Source organism: Saimiri boliviensis, chromosome 8, assembly GCF_048565385.1.
Source record: "Saimiri boliviensis isolate mSaiBol1 chromosome 8, mSaiBol1.pri, whole genome shotgun sequence".
NCBI lineage: Eukaryota > Metazoa > Chordata > Mammalia > Primates > Cebidae > Saimiri > Saimiri boliviensis.
The window spans coordinates 68,925,104-68,948,370 of NC_133456.1; the positions used below are offsets into that span (position 1 = coordinate 68,925,104).

General features: G+C 40.4%; 1 long non-coding RNA gene and 1 pseudogene across 2 annotated transcripts; one reads left to right on the forward strand and one right to left on the reverse strand.

Moving 5' to 3' along the window:
- Positions 1-201: 201 nt before the first annotated feature.
- On the reverse strand, positions 202-509 carry LOC141585264 (10 kDa heat shock protein, mitochondrial pseudogene; annotated as a pseudogene).
- Positions 510-12,421: 11,912 nt separating this feature from the next.
- LOC141585398 (uncharacterized) lies at positions 12,422-21,323 on the forward strand. Of its 2 annotated transcripts, none has more exons than XR_012518836.1 (4): positions 12,422-12,731; positions 15,311-16,571; positions 17,284-17,427; positions 17,883-21,323. It is a non-coding gene; the product is annotated as an uncharacterized LOC141585398 (long non-coding RNA). The 2 variants fall into 2 exon arrangements; XR_012518837.1 differs by having other exon boundaries at positions 19,125-21,323.
- The last annotated feature ends 1,944 nt before the right edge of the window (positions 21,324-23,267 follow it).

Sequence of the window (23,267 nt, forward strand, 5' to 3'; positions counted from 1 at the left end):
TTATTTTTTACTTGTTTATACATTTTTATTTGGAAATGTTTATATCAGTACAAGGAAACAATTTTGGAGACACTAAATGTCATCAGTTATCATTAGTTTATTATAAAAGAGAGATATGGAAATTATTTACATGATGAAAGACTTCAGAACTTCAGTGGAAGGGGCAGATTCACACTGATGCCATTTCAATAGTGACTTATTTCAGTCTACATACTTTCCAAGAACGTCACCATCTCTAAATAGGAAATAATCCTTGTCATCTAGAACTACTTTGGTGCCTCCATATTCTGGGAGAAGAACTTTATCTCCAACTTTCATGCTAACTGGTTGAATGTCTCCACTCTTTCCTTTAGAACGCGATCCAACAGCGACTACTGTTGCTTGCAATACTTTTCCTTGAGATTTTTCTGGAAGCATAATGCCTCCTTTGGTCACAGTTTCAGCAGCACTCCTTTCAGCCAGCACTCGTCAAAGGGCAGGAGAAACTTTCTGAACGCCTGTCCTGCCATGACTCCGTCAGCCTCAGACTCGTGCTCTGCTCTGGCGCACCGCGGCAAGGACAGACCCGCTACAAGTCACGACACGTGGGAAGGCCACCCTCGTGACACGTGGAAAGGCCGCCCCTGGGACACGTGGAAAGGCCGCCCCGGCGACACGTGGGAAGGCCGCCCCCCCGACAGGTGGAAAGGCCGCCCCCCCAACACGTGGGAAGGCCACCCCCCGACGCGTGGGAAGGCTGCCCCCATGGCACGTGGGAAGGCCGCCCCCGGGGACACGTGGGAAGGCCGCCTCCGCGGACATGTGGGAAGGCCGCCCCCGCGACACGTGGGAAGGCCGCCCTCGTGCAGCTCGCTGGCCCCGAAGTGGGCCCTGGGGAATGGGAGGCGGAAGGAAAGAGGAGCTGTTTCTATGCCTTTCTAGGCGCCCAGCCGAGGTGAAAGCCGGAATGGGGTTTATGATGCCAAAGAAAACCAACTGAAGATTAGATGCTGGCATTCCCAAAGGGCCATTCTCCTGCTGTCCTTGGCCAATGCCATGTTAGAGGGGTGTGCTCTTACCCATCATTTAGAGGTGGCATGGACCAAATGCTCTCTGTTCTGGGGCTCAGGGCCTCTAAAGTTGGACAATTTATGGTTTTCAGATGTAGCACTCAATAAAGAGGGTCCTTTATTTATAATGCGGAGCAGTTTAGCTCTTCATCGTCCATTTGAGACCAGGATATTAGTGTTATAGCTGCCTTGCTAGAGTCTATTGAATTGTTTTTTCTCAAATAAGAGTCCTGAGCCCTAAGGATGAAATCAAGCCTCAACCACGAGCAAGAGAAAGAACTGTAGAAACTTTGATATTAAAAAGTTTCAAAAATTTCAAAGCTCTTAAAATCAATTTCTTGGGCTTGGCTCAATTTCAAAAATCGGGTTACTCAGCCTCTTATCCTGCCATCAAAAGTTTTTGCAAACAGAAAACTTCCTGAAGCATTTAAATTAGTGTGCCATGACTGGTTGGTGTATATGGGGGGTGTTTTCTGAAGCACACTCCAGCAGTCATGTTTTCATTTTTCCTGTGACATTTCTAATGAGCCATAGATGGAAACTCAGAATTAATAATATCACGGTCATTATTACCCATGTAAGAAATGCAAAATGGCACTGAGTCTCAGCTCTTACACCTACTAGACATATGCGGCTTTTGTAGGTCACTGAATCTCATTCAGCCTTAGTTTCTTTACCTGAAAAATAGAGATAATACTTACCCTTAAGGTTTACTGCAAAGATTGTAGATCAGTTCCACAAATTGCTGGGCATGGTGTCTTGCACATCACAGAGAATGAATAAACTGTAGCTATCGTGACTATATGATGAGGAAGACATCTTCAGCTATTGTGACTGTATGATGAGGACGACATCTTCAGCTTTCTTGCTCCTCTTTCCCGCTGTCACAATCACCTACCAAAAACTCAACTTTGATTAAATTCAGCCTTCTACTGTTTTCATACCTGCAAAACATTGCTGGCCTCATTTAACGTTGGAAACCACAAGACATGGTGGCTCACGCCTGTAATCCCAGCACTTCAGGAGCCTGAGTGGGGTGGGTCACCTGAGGTCAGAAGTTCGAGACTGGCCAACATGGGGAAACCTACCAAGTACAAAATACTAGACACAAAAATCACTAACATACAAAAATTAGCCAGGCGTGGTGGTGCATGCCTGTAATCCCAGCTACTGTGGAGGCTGAGGCAGGAGAATTGCCTGAACTCGGAGGTTGTAGTGAGCTGAGATCACGTCACTGCACTCCGGCCTGGGCGACAGAGGGAGACTGCTTCTCACAAAAAAAAAGAAAGAAAGAAAACCACAAAATTCAAGTGCATTACCACTGCTGCCCAGCAAATGTTGCCACATTTCTTTAGTGAATTCACCATCAACCTCTATTGAGCCTAAGAATCTCCTTCGCCTCCTCACCTCAGCTGGTTACTTCATTTTTCAATTTCACTGGGTGAAGAGGGAAAATCAGGAATATAATTTCCACATCTCTCTTCCACATTTACTAACGTACTGGTATTTTGGCCTGAACGTTTTACTTTTCCATTTGTCTTAAGGACAAACTTTCTTCCCCGAGGCCAGCCCTTCTTGTTGGGGGCCGGATGTCCTCCTCCCACCTCCTCAGGAACCTCAGGCCTGTGCTTTTCGTCTTCGTCCCACACTGTGATCTGTCCCCCTCCACCTGGAAACGTGTGACATCCCCCACCTCCAAACAGCAGCTCACTCCCACGCCTTCCCATCATTCCCCGTCCACCATGCCTTTTCTCTGATCACTGGCAGCCAGACTCGCTGAGACTCCACGATTCCAGCTGTTTTCTTTCCCTCCTCAGTTTCTCTGGAATTGAATCTATTCAGGCCTTTGTCCATCCTGCACCACCAAAACTGCTGTTGTCAAAGTCAATAATGACCTTTATGTCATCAAATTTAGTCTTAACCTATTGTCGGCATTTGTCACAGACTGTCAAACGCTTCCTTCCTGTTACCCCTTGGCCACCGCTCTCCGTGGCTTCCTCCAGTTTTGCCGTCTGAGCCTGCTTCCTCTCCGTGGCTGGCTCTTTCTCAGCTGACTGTGGTCGTGCTCTGGGACTCAGTCCTGGGGCCCCGTCTTTATCCCCATGCATCCTCCAGGTGACCGGACCCAGTTCCTCTCTACACGGGTGACATTTTCATCTCCTGCCCTGTCTGTTCTCGCCCCTGAACTCCAGACTCCTATTTTCAAATGCATACCCGACATTTCTACATAAGTGCCTAATAATCATCTCAAGCCTAACAAGCCCCGACCAGATCAAACTCTTATTTCCTATCTCCCTCTAAATCTGTTCTTCCCACTGCTTTCCTCATTGGGAAATGGCGACTCCAGTCTTGTAGTTGAGACTGAAAACATGTAAACACCCTTGCCTCCTGTCTTTCTCTCAGACTGTAGATCCCATCTATTAGAAAATTCTGTCAGATCTACCTTTGAAATAGGCAGATTGCTTCTCTTCACGTCTCCGGCTACCACCCTGCTCTGGGTTGCTGTCATCTTTCACTTAGACATGGAACAGCTTCTTTTTTTTTTTTTTTTTTTTTTTTTTTAATTGCATTTTAGGTTTTGGGGTACATGTGATGAACATGCAAGATTGTTGCATAGGTACACACTTGGCAGTGTGGTTTGCTGCCTTCCGTCCCCTCACCTGTATCTGTCATTTCTCCCCATGCTATCTCTTCCCACCTCCCCATCCCCCCGCCCCTCCCCCATTTCCCCCCAGAACAGCTTCTTAACTGGCCTTTCTGTTTCTGCCCTGGCCCATCTGCAGACTCCTCTCCACAACAGCTAGAAGGATCCTTTTAAAACACTGTTGGTGGGAGTAAAAATTAGTTCAACCATTGTGGAACACAGTGTGGCAATTCCTTAAGGACCTAGAACCAGAAATACCATTTGACCCAGCAATCCCATTACTGGGTATATACCCAAAGGTATAAAGACACATGCACACATATGTTTATTGTGGCACTGTTTACCATAGCAAAGACTTGGAACCAACCCAAATGCCCATTGATGATAGACTGGATAAAGAAAATGTGGCACATATACACCATGGAATACTATGCAGCCATAAAAAAGGTTGAGTTCATGTCCTTTGCAGGGCATGGATGAAGCTGGAAGCTATCATTCTCAGTAAACTGTCACAAGAACAGAAAACCAAACACTGCATGTTCTCACTCATAAGTGGGAGTTGAACAATGAGAACACATGGGCACAGGGAGGGGAACATCACACACTGGGACCTGTCGGAGGGTGGGGAGATTGGGGAGGGACAGCATTAGGAGAAATACCTAATGTAGATGACGGGGTGATGGATGCAGCAAACTACCATAGCACGTGTATACCTACGTAACACACCTGCACATTCTGCACATGTACCCTAGAAATTAAAGTGTAATAATATATTTTTAAAAAAAAAAACATGATTCTGTTCAAATCCTCCCATCTCACAGTAACACTCAGGTCCTTGGGCCTGCAGTACTCCATGATCTGCCCACAGTAACTACTTTGACCCCTTCCCCTCTGACACGCCCTTTGGCACAGTTGGCCCCGGTCAGTCACACCCTCTTGCTGTTCCTTGACCTACAAGAATATTCCAACCTTGGGCATTTTTACCTAGAAGCATCTTCCTGCCGATATCTGTATGGCTTGCTTTCTCACTTCCTTTAAGCCTTTCCTCATAAGCCATTATCAAAGATACCTCTGCGATCACCCTACCTAAAATAACACTGTGACTCTCCATGCCCTTTATCTTGCTTTAATTTTTTTATATTGCCACGAGTTGGCTTCCGTATATTTTTCTGTTAATTTATTTTTTGTTTTCTCTTACTGAAATACTAGTTCCATAAGAGCAGAGACAAATTTGTCTAATTACTGCTACATCTTTAAATAAATACACACATGTGTAATACATATAGACATACATATACACACATGCATATATGTACATAAACATACATAGATGCATATTTTTTATGTGTATTTCTGTTTTTATTGAATAGATTACAATTCAGAGGACCTTCAACTAAGCACGTTTACCTGTGGAAGTATCCAGAGATCGGACCACTTCTCTGGGAAGCAGCTTCTTCCCATGACCTCTTGCTCTGCCTACTTCCCTACCCAGTTTTGACATCTGCTGAAACAAACCAGGTAGAATGTGACCACAACTAGTTCCTGTGACTGTTACGCTTGCCTGACTTTAAACGGCTTGTGCCCCTGCCTTGCCATGACCTGTGTTCCTGATGCCCCTGCTTGTTATGCTAGCAGGTCAGCTGCTGTCTAAAGCCCAGCTTCATCGAATTATCTCTGATACATATTCTGATATGTTACAGCAGAGATGCTCAAACTTTAGAATGTATAAGACACCAAGTGAATGTCATAGAAATCTAGACTAATTGGCTTGGTCCCCAGGGATTTTGATTCTGAGGGTCTGATGGGGCATTTTTCTGTAATCATTCCAGGTGCTTCTGATGCAAGAAGTTCTCAAATGATATTTTGAGAAACACTGAATACGCATTTTTTATGTTCTGCATCACTTTAATAATCCAAGTGCTACTGTATTAGAGGGTTTTGGATGGGTTGGAATAGCAACACTGCAAATGAGATCTTTGCTACATATTCAGCAATGTTTGTATTTGGGAGTTTGGTCTGGTAGCCTTATTTTTTTCTTGTAAGTTCTGGGTGGGTTGTGACATAGAGCATACATCATTAGCTCTGGAAATGTCACTCTGTGGACCTGTGTGCTCCCTATATCTTGCCACCAAGTGGCTTAGATGCATGTAATGTATCAATAAGTGAGATTAATTTTAAAATCACACAAACACCTACAAATAAATAGGAGACAGGGAAAAGGCAGCAGTGCTCACTATCTGAGAAATGCAGGTTGCTGCTGAATGAGCCTGGGCCTATAGAAAAAAGCACAGGGTGTTAGATGGAACCTCACGATATAAGCCAATGAGAACAAGAAATGTGGGTTGAATTCAGACTTGTCCTTCTTAAACATGTTCTCAGTATAACTTAACTCTTTTTTTTAAATGCTCACAGTTTTAAGCCTTACCCATCATAACACAGTGACAAAAAGTAAGCTACTGATTTCTGGTTAAATGAAATGCCTGTCACTTAAACTACCTTGTAAAGTTTGTAGAACATGGTTTGTGTCCAATGAGTAATCACTCTTTTTTTCAAACCTTGTCTTAAAAGGTTTTTTTTTTTTTTTTTTTTTTTTGGTTGCGATTTTTCTTTTTTAATGATCATCATGAAATTCGCTGGGCCAGGCCCTGGTGTTCTGCTGCCGTAGTCAGAGTGGAGGGATGACCCCACAAGGGGACAAGAAGCCAAGATTGGGCTGGAGAGCTGAGAAGGAGGAAGAGAAGTGGGAGAGGGGGCAGTGGGGCAGGCAGAGGAGGAAGTCTGGAACCCTGGAAAACCACGCAGATATAAGGTGAGGGCCTCCCTCTGCCACCCCAGCCCTGAGCTGCAGAGGTTGAGGTGCAAGCCGATGGGGGGGATTTTGGCCACAACCTGTTTCCCAGGTCAAAGGGAAGAGACTGACAGCAGAAAAAGGCCAAGGAGCCCAGGGGGACCAAGAACAAGCTAACAGGTAAAACAATTAGGGACACCACCTCTTTTCCCCAGCCCATTTTTCACATTTACAATGGAAGCAATTTGACAAGCGGATATAAAAATCTCAGACAAATTTTCTAACCCCTGGCTGGGGTGTGGATAGCAAGTGGTATCCAGTGATCCAGAAATCAACACCTAAAATCCAGAGGCAGGAGGGCAATTTCCCCTCAGCCCCGCCAAAGATCACTGCCAAAGGTCTCTGCTCTGTTGTTCTAACACATAAGTCACATAAGTAACTGCTATATCTGGTTACTGAGTAGCTGTGCCTAACTGTGATAAATACACTAAATTACATTCCAACATAACCAGAATATCACTGACAGTCTAATGCTAAGAATTGCCTTGAAAATATAAATTTACTAAGTCATTTATACAGGAAAATATGTAAGTAATAGTTTGCGTTTTGTTAGATGAATATTTATAAGTTAAACTCTAATAGCAGCATTCTTATTTTAAAAAATCTTGTAATCTTTTATGTCTGTTCTAATCGGGGGTAACTATATATTCAGTATTAAATTTCTCTACAATGATTAAAAGTGGAGTTAATCCTAGTGACATCCTCTCATTGTGAGAGTCTGGCATTTTTAATTTTGCAACCACAGAATATCTGAGAAGAGCCTGTATGTGTGGACTGGCCACCTGTACTTTTGACTTTGAGCAAATGTTTACTGAGAGCTTTATATTTGCAAGCTGCTGTGCTAGAAGTATAATAATAATCTCTAATTTATCATAATGCCTTACATAGTACCAACTGTTTTCAGATTCAAATGACTCTCACTTGATCTGCACAAAACCCTACCAACACTGCCAGGGAACAGGCCAGTATCTTCATGTGACTTAGCTACTACAGCTCTAGGCCACTGCTTCTCACCCTGGGATAAAATAATCACAGTTTAATCAATTGAATATCCATGACTTAAACAAGAGAAAAAGAGGAACCAGAAACCAAACCAGTGAAATTAGTTGTTCAATTTAAATTTCAGTATTGTTGTTACTGGCCTATTTTCATACAGACTTTAATTAATATCTGAGCATAAATTTATCAGCACATAAATTGATTGTTGTTAATGAGATGGAAGGAAATAAAAACAATTATCCCACATATTAGACTCTGGTGAATATGTTTTTCAATCATTAGCAGAATGGTGTCCTAAAAGTCATATTAACATTTCTGAATAACATTTACAAATATGGAAATTTCATATGACAATTTTAGGTATATATGAAACTGTATATGGACTATAATCTTGTTTTAAAATCTTGTATGTACATTATACACATACATAGGGGAAAAAGACTGAAAAATACATCACAATGTTAATAACAGGAATTCAGCTTTGTTAGTCATTAGGAAAATATAAATTAAAACCACAATATAACAACATTCTGTCTATGGAAATGGCTAAAGTGTAAAAGAGAACACCACGTTTTGGTGAGATGTGGAACAACTAGAGTTCTCATACTCTTTTTGTGGGAGTGTAAATTGGTCCAACCACTTTGAAAAGCCATTTGGTCATATGCTGAAGTGAATGTATGCACACCCTGTGTCCCAGCAATTCCACTCCTAATTGTATCTCTGACATAAATGTATACATATGTTTACCACAAAACATGTACAAGAATGTCTACAGTAGAACTATTTGTAATTGTCCCAAACTGGTGGCATATTCACAGCTAAGAAAATGAGTAAAATGTAACTATACAGAACAATATGAACAAATTTCACAAATGCCCATGTTGTCTTAATGCTGAGAAAATGAAGATGTATATATAAAAATATAAAGAGTCAGGCACAGTGGTGCATGACTGTAATCTCAGCTACTCAAATCTAGACCAGGCAACACAGTGAGACCTTTCTCATATATATGTTTAAATTGTTTATTAAAACACAAAGAAAACTGCAATAATTACATGTCTAGATCAGTTGAATATTCACAAACAACTCACCTGTGTAACCAGCATCCAGTTTCCTAATCATGAAATCGTATATTATCAGCATCACAGAATCTTTCCCATTTCATGTCTCCTTCTGTTACAATTCTCCACCAAAAGCATATCTTGACTTCTAATGCTAGAGGTAAGTTTTCAGTTTTGTCTGCTTTGGGCTTATGTGTGTGATTCTGAGATGCTGATAATACACGATTTCTTGATGTGGGAGCTGGATGCTGGTTACACAGGTGAGTTGTTTGTAAATAGTCAACTGATCTAAACATGTGATTATTGCAATTTTCTTTGTGTTTTAGTAAACAATTTAAAAATTCCAAAAAAGAAAGAAAAGTTAATGCTGTTATTTCTTTGTAGTGGGATATAAGCAAAGTTTAGATTCTTATTTATACCTTTCATTGTCTTTCAAATTTTATAAAACGATCATATGATACTCCTATAATTAGAAAAAAGTTACTGAAAAGAATCTTTTCTGGGTGAGTGTGGTGCCTCATGACTGTAATCTTAGAACTTTGGGAGGCCAAGGCGGGTGGATCACTTGATCCCAGGAGTTGAAGACCAGCCTAGGTAACAGAGTGAAACCCCAGTTACTCGGGAGGCTGACGCAGGAGGATCTCCATAGCCTGGAGAGAATGAGACTGCAGTGAGTGGAGATGTGTTGCTGCCCTCCAGTCTGGGCAACAGAGTGAGACCTTGTCTAAAAACAAGTCTTTTCCTATGCAGTTTCTGAAATGTATTAATTATAACAACAATACTTTACATTTCATAAAAATTAAAATTAAAAAGAAGTCTTTCAAATCTGCTGTCTCATTATCCCAAGATAGTCAAGGCAGTCTTCATTATTTCCTACTTTGTTAAAATCTCTTTGGGTCAGATTCAGGAATTTGAATTTTTTTCAACATCCCTGGGTTATTCTTATTCACAATTGATTTTGAGAATTCGGCAGTGCATAAGGTTGTCAAGGGAAATAAATGTCTTGTAACTAAGAAGGGAGAAATGGGAGAAGCCTGTTCTCTTTGCTAATCAAAGTCATGTTCACGGTCACAGGTGACATTACCTAAACACTTGAAAGCATTTTCACTTACGTGTTGCATATGTAAATTATGATGTCAGAGAAGATTACTCTGTACTGAAGGCTGGCTCTGTTATTATCTAAGAAGAGTTCATATAACATTGAAAACAATAAGAAGTTATGTGAGTTCATTGCCCAACCATGCCCAGTTTGTGATTTATGTGAAATTATGTCAAGAAAATCCTAGGAACTGCCTGGCGCCCAAAGAAAGTTTATTTGTAATAAACATTTATTTTAATCTGAATTCTCATTAAAGACATTATTGATCAGTACTTACTGAGTGTTCATTACGTATAAGGTATTGAAAACCAGAACAGAATGTCAAAGAACACAGCTATTCCCCTCTTCTAGACTCCACTGCTTCCAAGATAGTATTTGGCAATGATCTGTGATTGGAGAGAATTTCAGATGCAAAAATATCTAATCATGTGCGCCTGTGTAGAGAATAATGTGATTAGGCTGCTAATTTTTCACCTTCAATACTTCATAATTATGAAGCTCAGCAAAATTTGCATTGCTCTCAACTCACATAGTAGTTTCCAGACTAGATAAATCCATAGCACATAATTGTGAAATTACTTCCAAATGATAATCTTTTACTATTTTCTTCTAATCAATGCCACCTGCCTTCCTTTTAATAACCAGAGGTATTTATAATTTTTTTCCACTTTGTGCTCCTGTAAAATGTCCTTCACTTCAGAGGTAGGTGAAAACAATTCAGAAGAGCCTCTAAGAGTCTTCTGAAGGCATGTTTTTGAGCTTGAACAATATTATGATAAATTATTCCCCAAACAATACTAGTTGTGACAATCTCGACTCTATTTTTGAATGAAAAATACAGTTATGCTTCAAAATCCATTTAGGCAGAAATTTTAAAAAGATAAACATTTCACCTGAGTGCAATTTTGTAATCTTTTTTTCTAGGTTCTTCTTGAAGAGTCGTGCCTGTGTTTAATTAAGGTATCGCAATTATTTAAAAAATAATTATTTTAAAAAATATTTAAAAAATAAAAATGATGGTTGATTGTGATGTCAGGGATACCAAAACTCTTAAGAGAGTCGATTGGCAGGAATCAAAATACATTTTCTGTATGTACGTGACTTCCTTTACAGAGAAACAGTCATCTTTCGACTACCATTTGTCCATAAATAAATGCATCATGAAGTGATTCTAAAGAATAGAGAATTTTACTCTCATCTGTGACAGTTGTAGCAAATAAGTCCTGGAGATGTTAGGGGCCACATCCAAGCACACACAGCTAGTTAACGGCAGCTGTTTCTCGTTTTTAAAAGAAGTTCCTATGACTCCTCCTTTGCTCTTTTTTTCCCCCCTAAGACAGAGCCTTGCTCTTTTGCCCAGGCTGGAGTGCAGCAGTGTGGTCTTGACTCACTGCAACCTCCATCTCCCAGATTCAAGCAATTCTTCTGACTCAGCCTCCCTTGTAGTTGGGATTACGGCATGCGCAACCAAGCCTGGCTAATTTACATATTTTTAGTAGAGACGGGGTTTCGCCGTGTTGGCCAGGCTGGTCTCAAACTCCTGACCTCACGTGATCTGCCCGCCTCGGCCTCCCAAAGTGCTGGGGTTACAGGCGTGAGCCACTGCGCTCCACCCCTTTGCTCTTTTTCTTCCCACAGAATCAGTTCTACTTGTTCAAATGCATTGTCCTATGATAGTAAAAGGAGCAATGAAATATCCAAATAGTATTAATATTTATGATGTTAACCTATGATACCTTCTGATAAGAATCTAAGACTTCGATATGGCTCTGTAAGAGACAATCTATGTTTTAGCCAAGTCCTCCACCGTGTCGCTGACTGCTCATCATACTTCCTCTGCTCCTCAGCTGGCTGCCCACTGGTTCTCACTTCTTAGGATAAACTGCTAAATTAAACCTCACTGTATGCATAAATTTATTCATAAATGAAAAAGTGTGCCTTTGTCTGCACACTCTTTTCATTTATGAATAACTTTATGCATAAAGTGCATCCATCGACATGATAAATTGACACATGATAAAGTGCGTAAATATGCATCCGATGACAAATGTGTGCCTTTGTCTAGACTTTATGGGAGTAACAGAAACATCAAGAACATCAACAGAGGCCAAACCACAGCTTAGAAATACCCCAGGTGCATGGCATAGGGTCGTGTCGCAAACTTGTCAGAGGAGGCAGCGGAGGATGCTAAGCGTGGAATCGGTGAGTGTGGAAATTCCAGTGGTGAAAGAGAGCCGTGGGCGGACAAAGGAAGGGGCTCACTGGAGACTCACGCTTCTCCCACAGAACACAAGAGGATACAAGTCTAGTAGAAAAACTATACCATGCTGCCATTTTACCTGCCTCGATGTGGTTTTAATGGGAATCTGATGCACGACTGGAGGCAACATTAAGCTTAAAAAGAGATTGTGAATAACGCTCAGTGGAGGAAAGTAACAGATTTGCAGCCAGTTAGTCAAATCTGGGAAAGGCTGATCAGGGAGTCCGAATCGGGGAGACAGAACACTCAGTATAAGGTATCCTTTCTTTAGCAATTATGGAAAGCAGTCAGAGCAAGGTACTCCAAAAATTTACATAGAAGTAGGCAGATGAAATTTCCCCAGCGTACTCTTCACACAACCTCCTGCAAGTGAATGATTAATTAAGAGCTATGAGCTTGAACACTAGGTTTCTAGCTCAAAGCCTAAGGAAAAATACAAGCCATACCAAGGTAAACAAGTAATACAATCTTAGCCAAGTTCAACGAAAAATAAAGCCTCTTTTCACTAGATTGACATTAGGACACACATCATGGGGAAAAATGAGTGAGACCCAGGTCTTTTCAGCTTTACGAGAAGTTAGAAGATGATGGAATAACACCAGAAGGTTTTGAAGAAAATCGATGTTGTTAGTCTTGAAGGAAGAAGTTTCAGGCTTCTCTTCATTCCTTCTTCCACTCCAGGAAGGAGGGGAGTTGACCTTGTTTAGTCAGATGCCACAGCAACAAGGAGACTTGCTACTGGGGGATGTCATGTGTGAGAAAAGTTAAAAGGTAATGGACATGTCTCTTTTTTCTGTTTCCTGTGTGTAATGCTGAGGTGATAAGGACAAAGAACTTTGTTTCAGCATTACGGATGGAGGATAATCCAGATCAGCATCTGGAACAAGGAAAAATTTGTGTTTGTCTATACTGCATCTGGTGCTGGAATGTGTATATTGTATCAACCTGGGAAAAAGATAGAGCCTATCTTTAGCCTTAGTTTGCAAACGCTGTGCAAGCCCAATTTACTTATAGCCTAAGAATGGTTCTGATGGGCCATTCCAGGCCAATAGAGTTCTCTGCATTGGGCTCTGGGAACAGCGTTAACAGTAGTTAACTCTGAATGCCTCATAAAGGATTAGAGTTGGAAAGTAATCCACAGCTTCTGTTCAAGATGTGGTTATGATTTCATGTTTGAGTCCTCACTTGCCATTCTAAATATATAGCAATGATAAACTCTAAAATGAAAAAATTGAAAAGACATGGCTGAACTAAAAAATTATCCATGCATCTGAAAGTGTAAGAGAAAACTCAAAATAGTAAATTATAAGCCTGCTGAATTTTGGGACCAGAATCAGGCAAATTGGTACGGAGTCACTGGGACTAATGGTGGCTCATGAAAAGCAGGAAGCTGGGGCCAGGCTTACTGCTTAAAAACAGAGGCTGTGTTGGAGCTTCATAATTTATGAAAGGAGGTTGTAAAAAGCTGAAGCCAATGATTTCCTGGGTTGCAGACTGCACAGAGCTGAGTATTTTGAGAGACGCAATTACCATAAGCAGACACAGATTCAAACCCAGGAACTGGGCCAATCCGCCCACTGACTTATTGAATAAATACCAGGTGCTTGAAAGGAGCCCCTAGAACAAATGGAATTTGCTGATAATCTCGATGTTCTTTCACTGGCAGCTGCACCACCCTGGCTAAGATGGAATCGAAAGCCAAGAAGCAGGGTGTGAGGACCTATGGGGAGGTCCGAAGCTGGGGAGACATGTCGGCATAGGCAATTAGCAACTCAGTGTAAAAAAAATTTATACGGGCAGGACTTTTAAATCGGAGCAGAAGAACCTAGTTAACAAGATCAGGAAACACTGGGAGAGGAAGGGTAAAATAAGGGCTTACCTTATTTAAGAGAAAGAAAAACTGGGTCTGTCAGAGGAACTTATAGTTAGATAGATATGACAAATGGGTATCAGACAAATACAAGCAAAAAGAAGGCAGGATGTAACGATAGTCAAACAAAGCTGATTTCTGGGCAAGAAAGTGATAAAATATTAATGTTATAAACAGTACACATTCATGAATCAGGAGAAAAAGGTGAGACTTACAATGAGAAAAAAAATGAATAGCCCCATTACAAAATGGACAATGGTCATAGAAAGGTGACCAACAGAAAAAAATACCAAATGCCAAGAAACATGAAAAATACATCTAACTGCATTAATCATTCTCTCAGTACAGAGAGAATGATTTATTAATACATGATAAAATTTATTAATACAGAATAAAATTTACTTTCACTTTTGAATTAGTATAGGTTAAAATATAAACAAAACTCTATTAATAAAGGAGTAGGAATATAATCACTCATGATTTATTGATGGGAGTTACACTGGTAGTTCTTTCTTTAAGTAATTTAGTCTATGTATCAAATCGTAACGTGAGCAAATTATTTGACCCATGATACTATCCTACTTTTAGAAATTTAATCTAAGGAGATAATTACAAAGGTGTTCTTCATATGGTTTATAACACCACCTGGAGAGTTCAGATGGGATAAAGTAATCATTTTAAAGCTGGCAAGGCAAAGCAGCATAAAACAGGGTTTTTTTCAGGCATTTTCATTTTTCTTTTTAACTTTTATCTTAATAACTTTAAACCACTTTGTCATGAATTTTAAATGCCCCTTGCTATAGATTACAGAAACAGAAACTTTCCCTTTTAAATTGAGAACGTGACTGTATTGTCATAAACCAATAGGACACAGCACTCGTTTTCAGAAGGCAGGATCTGAGACCGGTTGCTCCCAAGCAGAAGTCGTCTTCCTTGGCAGACATCCTCCATCATATTAACTCATTAAGATACTTGCAGCTAGTTTGTGTTGAAGGATTTCATTAGTAGGTCAATTGTAGGACTGTGGTTTCAACCCTTTATCTGAAAAATGACCAGGCTGAAGTCACGTAGCCCTGTCCTGTGGTGAAGTCACAAACACGGACATACATGGGTGCCGGAGAGGTAAGGTAAGTGAGTAGACCAGCCTGGTGGAAAATGCAGTCAGCCGGGTGGCACAGAGCCCATCTCAAGGGCTCTGGATAATCACTGCCATGCTGGAATGTAGACTCAGGGTTTCCAGACCTTTGTATTGATCAAGGACTGGATGTATGTGTGTGTGTGTGTGTGTGTGTGTGTGTGTGTGTGTGTGCGTGTGTGTGCATGCATTGAGGTCCCCAATTTTTAAATACTGGTGGAAAGTTTAAAAAGATGTTTTGTGGGTCAAAGGAAACATGTCTGTAAGTCACGTCCAGTTCATTGACTATTTGCTATCTTGTATCGTGAGTGGAGGAAGTTACCTTGCTGACCCTTTTTTCTTCAGCCTTGCAGCTATGCCAGAACCTGGACGGAGGAAGACTTTGGCCTGCCGTCCTCACGCCTTCTTGCGGTTTACCCCACCTTCTGCTTCAACACACAAAATGGTTAAAATTTGTACTTTCTTGGGCCATTTTCGGCTTTGTTCTAGTTCAGCCAGGATTTTTTTTATTTTCCTAAGAGAAAATAGACCCTGTATTTGGCTTTGCTCATTAGTAATGCAGCAACGATCAGCCCTTACCTGGGAATTGGACTGCCTGGACTCCAGATCCTGCTGAAGACTAAAACCGCACCTTCTTTTGATTCCCCCCCCCCCAAATTGTTTAGACTTCATTGGGAGAAAAAAAGACTCATTATTTGCTTATTTCCATTTTTTTTTTTTTTTTTTTACTGTCATCTACTCTAATAAAGTCTTCAGCTTTAACACATTAGACTTTTTTTCCTTCCTTTGAAAGTTGGTTATAAATTTGACCTGCACAGTCCTGTGATTTACAATACTTTTAAATGCGACTGGGTCTAAAATACTGTGTGAGGCACTGATAACTTTAGTTGCCAGGTGTTTAAGCTCTCAGTGAAACGCCCTTCCTATTCCACATCTGCACCAGTCAGTCTTGCAGCATCACAATGATGTGCTTTGGTCAATACCCAAGGGCCTCTTTCCTGAATGGGGAATCAGAATTCCTTGGAATAATCTCCATCTAAATTTAGCAGTTAGGAAATTTGGTGGAAAGTCTCTCTGTTTCACTCAATTAATAACTCCAGACTTTGGGGGGATCCTGTGGCTGTGGGCAGTGAAAACCAATAGATTGGACATTAAATTAAGTGTATTTCACCGGGTCTCTTGCCCATTTTTCAGAAATGTTCTATCAGCTGAGATTAGCTTGCAACCTCTCAGGGCCCCTCTTTCCTGGTGATTTCCCACAAAAGTAGTATTGAGGTATATATATATGTGCCCAGGTCGCCATAAAATATTGCATAAATTTTACTGACTGGTCCAGAATGGTAATTTCCCTCACAGGATCTGGCCCAGCCAGTGAGGTAAGCTTCATCACTATCTTCTTCAGGAATCAGTGTCGTCCAAGGTAAGTAGTTTTCATTTCCCGTCTTTACCTTTTCAGTAGTTGAAGGCCATTTCTGACAAAAATGTTCTCCCTCAGCCCATTCTTGCCCCATGTAATTTGCTTTCTAGACTGCAACCAAAGTGACCTTTCCATGATGCAAATCTGATCATCTCATGACACTACTTAAATCATCTCAGCTGTTTTCAGGTAAAGGTCCCGAATGCCTTGCCATGGATGATAAAGTCTTTTAAAATGATACCTACCTACCTTTAAATCTCATTTCTCACCACTCTTCTTTGGTAATCTGACCATTCTGAATTTTGTTCGGTTTTTGGAATAATGCCTTTCTCTGTTTCCTTAATCTCTAAGTCTTTGAACATCATTTTCTCTCTGAAGTCCTCTTTCATTTGCTCTTCCCCTGGCTAATTTATGTGAACACGTCAGCTCTGATTGTGCTATCACTTGTGTATAATGACTTTTCTGGTCTCCAGTCCTGACTTAGATACCCACTCTGGCGTACTTAACCCATACTGCTTATTATACCACACTGTGATTGTCTATTTTCTTTCCTGTACGGAAACCCTGGTACAGTATACCACACATTCCAGAAGGCTGAGATTATCTTTGTTTTCTTTCCCTAGCACTGAACACAACGCTAGGCTAGTAAAATCCTAAATATTCACCAAACGCCACTCACTCAATGAATGAATGAATGAACTGGAGTAGATCTTTGCTAGAGATATTTACTGTGAGTGAAGTCTATGCCAAACTGAGGCTTTTGTGGGCATGTATATACAGAATCTTTTAAATCCGTATATAACAGCATTAAGCAATATGGGATATCTTTAGCATTTCGGATTGTTAAATATATATTGAACTAATGACAAACAAATATTAATGGCAAAATTCCTGTCATTAGACAGATGTGTGAACCTCTCGGCAGAATGCTGTGTTAGACGAAGTTTCTGTTTGGGAACTAAATTTGACAGACAACATGCAAACACAACACAAGCCTGAATTATGCTCAACAGAAGCAGAAGCTATGAGGTTCTCCAGATTGCATGTAAGCTTTTCCTCAAGAGGGTGTTAATTTATTAATGTGGAGAAGACTGTTTAGAAATCTGTTTCATCTGAAATCATGGGAGTTACCAGCTTAAGCTTAGGAGTCAAACAAAGGTTAAGTCTAGCACTGGCTCTTCTATTTACCACTTGGGCAAGAACCTTAATGATGCTGAAACTCAGTTTTCAAGCATGTAATGGAATAATAATAATACCTCTTCCCTAGAATTACTGCGAAGATTAGATGACATTAACTCTATTCTTGGTATGGTATCAGGTACAGAGCAAATGTTCCGTAAATGTTAAATACTGTAATTCTTGAGTCTGCCCCCACCATCATATAAATGAAACCCAGGCACCAAAGATGTTAAATGAAATCACATATGGTCTCACAGCTAGACAGTGAAAGACAGAGGACTATAAGCGAAATCTTCAATTCTTCACGTTTTTCTCTTATAGCTGGTGCCCTTCGCCTGCTTGTTTGATGAATGCAAACTGAGGAGGTGCCATAACTCAGAAGGAAAAGATTATAATCACATGGGGACAATGTTTTTATGAAATATGAGTGTTGTTAACTTCCTGTAACTCGTCCCATATTGTCTGTTAATAGTAGTAATAAGAGGAAAAAAGAACATAACTATAAAAGCAAAAACCAAAAAAAACCCCAAAAAACCATTATTTGAAGAAGAAAATGATGAAGTTAGAAAGGACTTGTTCTTTTGTGTTGTAAGTGCAGTACAGAGGTGGTAAGCATGGATTTGGTATCAGAGATGATCCCATGACAGGTAAAATATCTGGCAAAATGGAGACGGGGCAATTTGAGGATTAAAAGGAACACTCTTTGTCCATTAGGTTTTTAAAAATAAGTTAATAGAGGTGAATGAAAGCTTAAATACATATGCTTCTATTTTTTAAGGCTTTTCTCTTTAAAACATAATTTTTGAAAATGCAAATATCCTAATATGTTAAAAGGAGTTTTTCTGGGGAATGAGACTTCTGATAGGTAATGAGCATTTAGGAAGTTGCCAGGAGGCTGCTTAATAAAGCATACTTTAAAAATAATAGTTCCCAGTTTTGGCAAGAATTCTTTATTCATTTAAAAATGTTTAAGAAGACATTCATGTCCAGCTATTACCACGATATTGGTTTCATACTTACCCTTCGGACATAAACAACTGTAGAAGTGGACAAATTAGACAAGGTAACTCCCTTCTGGTGCGGTTAACATGCAACACACTGGAAGTCAAAAGTTTTAAAGACACCCTGAACTACTACACAGCACTGCAAACCATTATAAACCAGCAACTCAGAGAAGAATGTAAAGAATAAAGGGAACTGAAATCTGATAATCTGGTTATTTACTCTCAGTTTTGTCCATACATTTCTTTTTGAGTCTTTTTCTTGATTGCATTATGCCTATCATTCAGTGACAAGTTATTATGAAAATTATTTTTTTCAGCTAAAATTCTCTCTCTCCCTCCCTGTTCTGTTAAGTTTAAATGGATATCTATTGTTTTAGATGTACAGTGTGGTGTCAAGTACACCCTCCACCTTGTATAATGGACAAGTGTTCCCTCCACCGGCCATACGTCCTTAATTCCTTTGAGGTGTTTGATGTAGATTGGCCAAACATGATGGTAACCGCTAAGCCTTTGCCACGCAGGCTGTGTGTGGTCTAAGTACAGATAAATATTTCTGCAGAAACTGATGCAGATGTTGGAGGGAGAGAACCTATTTCCTTCTGAGATCGCTTACAGAGAAGACTGCTCTGAAGCAGCTGGCTGGGGGCAGCCATCGAGGCCTCCACTTGGGTGAGCCTGTGGTGAATGAAGTCAACACACAGGAAAGTCGTGCCGAGAGAACAAGAGACATGCTTGATGACCTCTTGGATGCAGCCTGCTTGTAGACTTTTGAGTTATGTGAGCAATTACACAGTGCTTCCTCCTTTGTTGCTGCATAAGCTAGTTTGAGAAGCATGTGTCATTTGCAACCAAAGGAGACCTGATTATTACCGCTAGCCTAGGACTGCTGTTTTAAGAAACTTTACACACAGAGTTCTAGAAGGAGCCTGCAGGAAGAATTCAATGACCTTATAAAACAGTAGGAGTTTGACTGACTTTTTGGAAGAATGAAAACTGAACATGCTCATCCTTATTCTCAAATCTGTTGGGGGAGAAGCAGATGGATCCAGCAATCTTCTGTAATTGCTTACTTGGCCCAATCATTAGAGACGACAGGGATTTGTCATTTTATGAATCTAGAAGAAGGAACAATAGGGGCTATTATCTAACTCCTGAAAAAGCAGATGGACCGGAGGTTCTCGGGCTTCTCATCAGTGCATCAGTCTTGCTGTAAAGCCGCACGCTCTGTGCCTTGCCGGTTAGCACCAGCGATTTTCCAGCTTCCACACAAGGAGGCTTTCCATGTTTTCCGGGAAAAGAGTTTACAATGCAAAGTGTTTCCATTTAGGTTTCTTCAGGGAAGAAAAACAGCTAGTCTGTACTACTGACTACGAAGAAATATTGGCTATGAAATCTCTGATTGAGATGTCTGAGAGATTACAAGCCACGCGGGCAGGGCAGAAGTTAAACGCAGACATCCTACAGGAAACCCTTAAATTAGGCCATCCTATTTTTGTGTTTTAACAAGATAGAACTCGGATTAATGCAGGCCAGGCAATAACTCAGTGGTGTCCTGAGTCTGAAAGGGAAATACCAGGAAGCTGAGGATCCCGGAAGGCTCTAGAGGAGGGCAAGGCAGTAGGGTCTCCTAAACCAGTCCCTGTGTGTGTCCCTCAGAGACACCCGCCTCCCCCAACATATGAATCAGAACGTTTGGAAAATAAAGAAAAACAACACTTAGGAGTTCGTAAGACCTTTCTTTGCAATGTTTTGTCGTATTTCCTTCTAGAATTTTTACCGTTAAATATGTTCTTTAAGTAGTTATTACTGTATACATAAAGTTTGGCATTGTACTTTAAAAATATTATAAGCATTTCCTCATGTATTTACATTAACTTTTGTAATAAGCGTTTTAAATTATTATATACTATTTTTATCTGCAAAAGGAATTCTTCTTATATTTTAGGTAAAAATCCCTTTGAGAAATATAATGAAACATCTACACCAGTGATTCTTATCCCTCAGTGTGCTGCAGAATAACCTGGGAGCTTTAAAAGGATGACTGTCCAGGCCTCATCCTCAGAAATTCACATTTAGTTAGTCAGGAATAGGGCCAAGGCATCAGCATTAAAAAAAACCCAGATGATTCTAACGTGTCCAGGATTAAGACAACTGATTAACCACCCCCACCCCCCGCCACCAATATATATGGCCTTAATAGTTATGTACAGCAGTGGGGTTCATAAATTCTTTGGTGTTAAGGACCCCGCGTTATCATCTAGTTTATGTAATCTAATGTATGTAATTATTACATAATTTTTAGACAGACTTCTTCCAAGTTTTCCCCATCATAAATACTGCAGTGCAGCTCTGGATGTGTGGATGTATGTAACACTTTTCAGAAGTAAGGTTTCCCTGGGTCCAAGTGTTTCACATTTTGTGACTCCTCCATATTGCCAAATGCCTCACACTGGGTCCTACTGCCACATGCTCTTTCCTCTCATATCTGTACATATCTGTACTCAGCCAAACACTGACGGCATCCCTCTGCAGATCCGTAGAGCTCCCGCTCTTCTGTCCAGCCTCTCCTCTGCACAGTACCCCTCCTCAAAATTTCTAGTAACTGTGACCTCGCTGAACTTCCACTTTGTCTCCTCACCTAATCTTAACGATTAAAGGGCTCTGTCTGGATTTCCTCTGGTTCTGCAGCTTACAGCACGGAACTGCCTCTAGGGAGTCGTCTGGTGCACTCATGATTGCTTTCCTTCCCCTTTATAACAGTTTTATGCTATTTCTTTTCTAATGTCTGAAAACCAGTTTCCTGTATTTTTTTATGGTTTTCTCGTTGTTTAAAGCAAAGTTGGTGCCCCTCTTACTCCATCTTGGCTGGAAACAGAAGTAAGTCTATTTGCATTTAACATAATTACTAATATGCGGGGATTTATTTCTATGAATTTATTCTGTGATTTCTACTCTTTCTGTTTGTTCTATTTTTCCTCCTTTCTTGATAGTGTTTTTCAGACTTTTCTTTAGGAAGTGCTCAAAGACTACTTTTGGCAGTGTGTATGAGAGATGTGTATACATGTAGGTAGGTTGTCTTATAAAATATATTGTTTGCAAAAGAGTGCACTGCAAATAAAAATTGAAAACCAACTAACCAAGACAATTTGTGATGAGTTATATAGCTAATTGGACGGTCAACTATGTTTATCCATTAATATTTGCTGAACACATGGATATCAAGGACAATATCAATTTGTGGTGTTAGTTATTTCAGGGATCTCATTTCTGCAATAGATTGCAAGAGCTTATTTCTAACAAATGAAAACTTCAGGCATGTTCTTTAGCCTATTGTCATATTGGTTTTCTGTGATTATATTCACCTTTGTATGGTAGTTATTTGTAAAGATCTGCATTTGTCTCCTTTATGAGACTCGGTGAATGAGAGGGCAGAGATCTAGGTACCAGCATGCGGCAGACGCAGGAGAAACATTTACCTAATTGACTTGCACTAAACTGTGGAAATAAAATGGTAAAAACATTGTCAAAAAGGGAAAGCTTATGGTTCTTCCCCAAGTTTTTCAGGCCAAAAGTCTTTGTTTCATCCCTGTAGTCCTGTTAAATATAAGGCTTTATAGATATTAATATGGTTGCATCTGTATTACATCTGTGAAGTGTAGTTCCATATTACATATAAATGTGTTGTTACGTGTGTGAATGCCAGCATCCCTTTTTATAGATTTGACCTGTGCTTACGTAGTGCGGCTCAAGCACCTAGAACAAAATCAAGTGCAGTACTTGTGAAAGACACAGATTTTTTTTGATCTGTACACATGGACTGCGCAATTAGACTCTCTAAGGAGGGTTACATGAAATGCACATTTTAAACTAGTGGTTTAGGCATATGATCCTGATTTATTCGGGAAAATAAACCACTTTTTTTGTTTTGTTTTGTTTTGCTAGGGAAGGGGTTCTCACTTACTCAGAACTGTGCCCTTATCCTCTTATCTCAAGGTGGGTAGAAGACTGTCCTTGAATCCTAGTGGCTTATCTATTTAGGAATAAGAGTATTTCAGAACCTGGCCCTCACTATACTGCCTTCTTTAGAGACTTCTAGTAAATTAATCTTAATTAAGAATATCAAATAAAAATGAGGTGCAGTTGTTGGTGCAGTAGCTAAGTGCTGTTCTTGCTAATGAGAATCAACTCTTCGCTGTTTTAAAGCAGGACTTTTTTGCATGAAATGCTTGGGTCAGAAGTCTTCACCGCCACCATAGCTCAGCTAAGCCCTCGGAGGTGACCTAGAATGTAGCCAGGAATGAAAGAACATCTTTCCTCTGGTTTATTCTGTGGGCCGACCTGGGCCTACTCAGTGGGTTGAGACCCGGTTTCAAAGTCTGAGCAGGCTTTGGGAACAATGAAGTCTGGCTGTGCGCTCATGTGGGCTTGGCATTAGATTCACAGCTTGGCCATGTCACTTACTGGCTCTTTGACTTTGGGCAAGTCCATGACTTTCACTTGGTTTTAGCTCTCCTGGAAAATAAATATAATCATACCCTACCGATTTCGCCAGGACACTGTGAAATCAATGAGACGATACCTCATCATGGTTTATGTTTCTGGCATTTCAGCAAGCAGGAAATGAAAATTTCTCCTTATGAATCTCACGTCTCACGTCCCTAATTGTATCTGCCTTTTGCCCTGACCTCCTGTTGCTCTATTT